Source organism: Cornus florida, unplaced genomic scaffold (assembly GCF_030987335.1).
Source record: "Cornus florida cultivar Cherokee Brave unplaced genomic scaffold, ASM3098733v1 CherokeeBrave_3.0.0_Hap2_Chr03, whole genome shotgun sequence".
In the NCBI taxonomy this organism is placed as follows: Eukaryota; Viridiplantae; Streptophyta; class Magnoliopsida; order Cornales; family Cornaceae; genus Cornus; species Cornus florida.
Genome location: NW_026775573.1, coordinates 11,948,360 through 11,951,754, shown reverse-complemented (window position 1 = coordinate 11,951,754; position 3,395 = coordinate 11,948,360). Strand labels below are relative to the sequence as shown.

The 3,395-nt window shown below is 37.7% G+C and overlaps 1 pseudogene; it reads right to left on the bottom strand.

Annotated features, from left to right (window-relative positions):
• Positions 1 to 527: 527 nt before the first annotated feature.
• LOC132302061 (small nucleolar RNA R71) lies at positions 528 to 626 on the bottom strand (annotated as a pseudogene).
• Between the last annotated feature and the right edge of the window lie 2,769 nt (positions 627 to 3,395).

Genomic DNA, 3,395 nt, shown 5'->3' with positions numbered 1-3,395 from the left:
CAAGTTCCATTAGGCATGCCAAGGCCATTCATTCATCAACCACAACAACAAGGCCAAGTTCCATTGGGAATGCCAAGGCCAATGTATGCTCCACCACCTCCCATCATTCAAGGAAATCAAAATCAAGGTGCCCACGTTGCACCTCCATTTGCTAATCCACCTCTTACTTTAAGAGATCACTATGTGCCTAATGAATATAATGCACACACATGCATTCAATTGCCACCATTTAGAGCATATCACTATGAGATCAAACCACAAACCATTCAAATGCTTCCTAACTATCATGGACTTCCAAGTGAAGAACCTTACAAGCATTTAGATGAGTTTCTTGAAGTATGTTCCACCGTGAAATACATGGACATGCCGGAAGAGGTCTTAAGGCGTAAACTTTTTCCATTCACCCTTAAAGACAAGGCAAAATATTGGTTTAACAATCTTAGGCCTTTTTCAATAACTTCTTGGGCGGAAATGCAATAAGAGTTCTTGAAGAAGTATTATCCGGTTTCTAAGACCAATGCCATGAGAACTTCAATTAGAGAATTTACACATGGGGATGGGTAAACATTTCATGAGGCATGGGAATGCTTTAATGAATTACTTAGGAAGTGTCCACATCATGACATACCCAAATGGCAATTAGTTCAATATTTCTTTGAGAGCTTATCGGATAATTACAAGGGCATGGTTGATGCTTCCATAGGTGGCTCTTACATTAATAGGCATGAGGATGACGTGTGGCGTCTTTATGAGAGCATGAGTGAAAATTCTTTGCATCGTACTTTATCTTCGAAGAATGGTAAAAATTCTAGTGGTAGGAAGAGTGTTGGCTTATATCAAGTCGACCACTCTAATGAAATTGCTGCCGAGATGAAATCGTTATCTCAAAGGTTTGATCAACTAAAACTCGGCGAATCAAATATCTTCCTTCCCTAACCATTCTCATTATGCATCTAATGAGAAATGTATGACTTGTTCAAGTGTTTTACATTCTACTTCCAATTGTCCCCATGGACATATGCAAAGTGAGCATCATGAACAAGCAAATGCTGTTTTTACTAATCAAGGGAACAATCCTTATGGCAATCACTACAATCCTAGTTGGAGGAATCACCTGAATTTCTCTTGGAAAAACCAAGGGGAGGGCTCAAACCCTTCCCAAGGCGGTTTTCAAGGAAAATACATTCCACCTCCAATGCAAAGCCAAGGTTCCCAAGGTTTTAGATCATCATATCAATCACAAGGGAACCAATTTTCTAATTCTCATTTTCCCAAACAATCATATTTCCAAGGAAATGCTAGAAGTCCTGCTTTTGAAGAAAAAGTTTTAACCTCTTTAGGCACTTTAGAGGCTAACACACAATTGTTACATTCTCACTCTCAATCCATTGCAAAGCTAGAAGCCCAAGTAGGGCAAATAGCTAGTACTTTGAATGCTAGAGAGAAATGAAAAATGCCTATGAATGCCCCACAAAAGCAACAATCTGTTATAGAGACTCATTCCTCATCGAAAGGGCACACAATAGAGCATGTCAATGCGGTGACTACCTTGAGAAATGGTAAGATTGTGGACAACCAAGTGAGTATGTCCAATGAAGAGAGTGAACCGGTGCAACCAAAAGTTGACACCCATCCCGTTTCATATCATATTCCTCCTTCATTGCATGTGCATGACCATATAAATGAGAACATGTTGAAAAGTGATTTGAAAAGTGATTTTGAAAAGAAAGATTTGCAAAATGATTTCAAAAATTTTTAAAGAAAATTTCCGAAAAGGTTGTTGAACCAAAAGCTCCCTTTCCGAATGCCTTAAAAAGATCCATTTCAAATGACAAACAAAAGGCCAAAGTAAATGAAATGATTGACATGTTTAGGCAAGTGAAAGTCACTCTTCCACTTTTGGATGCAATCAAGCAAATTCCAGCTTATGCCAAATTCTTGAAAGACTTGTGCACCTAAAAGAGGAAGAACAAAAGCCAAGCACCTAGAAAAGTGGTCTTAACCGAGCAAGTAAGCTTAATTTTGCAGCATAACACTCTTCAAAAGTTTAAGGACCCCGGTTCACCTACCACTTCATGTATCATTGGTGACCATGTCATTAATCGGGCTCTTCTTGACCTAGGAACAAGTGTTAACCTTCTTCTATACTCGGTATATGTCAAATTAAGCTTAGGAGATTTGAAACCGACGTCGGTAGTTTTGTAACTTGCCGACCGATCAATTAAAAAGCCTAGGGTTATCATTGAGGATGTCTTGATTAAAATTGAAAAATTCTTCTTTCCCGTTGATTTCGTTGTCATTGACACGGAACCGGTCCCCAATCCTAAGAGCCAAATTCTCGTTATCCTTGGCCGACCTTTCTTGGCAACCGCAAATGCCAACATCAATTTTAGGACGGGGATAATAAAGATATCATTTGGCCACATGAAGGTTAAGTTGAATATTTTCAATCCAACCCCCAATTCATTTGACAAGTATGAAGAAGAAGTGGAGGTTGTAGAAAAATGTCATGATCTTGATTATGAAAGAAAAGAGCTTTTGCGTAAGACCAAGATTTCAAATAGTCCATCTTCAACCCTGTATTCTAAAAGTGTTGTTTCAAATTCTTGCTATGAAAGGGCATGGAAGTCCAAAGATTGCATTGACCAAGGATCGAAAGTTTCTTTTGAGCCTAATCCAACAAGTTCTTCAAAGAACCATTTGATGGGTGAAGTTCAAAGCATCTATCACCCCGTAAAGGAGGGGATGAATTACAAGATGTTTGATCCGGGCTAAAAGAGCCCAACGTCTTGCTAGAGACGTTAAAGACTAGCAAAAGCATTTCGTAGGGTGTTAAAACCCGATTCCTCCCTCATTTCTATCTTAAATTTTCATTTCTTGCGAAGTCTAGATACTTGTTTTTGGTTCATATGCATTGTTAGGAGTTGTGATTAGGACTGCATGCACTTTTATGTTGAAATTAAACATTTTGCATAAGTTCGATCGATCTCAAATGAGAGTTCGATCGATCGAACTTTGACTTGCATCCAACACTTAGAAAAATTTTTGACCTGCATCCACCTGCATCCAAATTACCTCTCTGTCTGATCGATCGAATTTGTTCTCAGATCGATCATAAGTCCTTAGATCGATCCAAACTCCAAGATCGATCGATCTTGAGCTCCAACACTTAGAAAAATTTCTGAACCCAAAAACCTACATATTTTTAGTTCTCTGTCTGATCGATAGAACATTTTGTTCAGATCGATCTCTGTTTTTCATCTCATTGCTTTGACTTTATTTTGACTTTTTAATTTTAAAATTCCAAAAATATTTTTATTATAATTATTTATTTTATTTTATTTTCCAAAAATCCCAAAAAGATTTTATTTTATTTTAATTCTTCAAAAACCCAA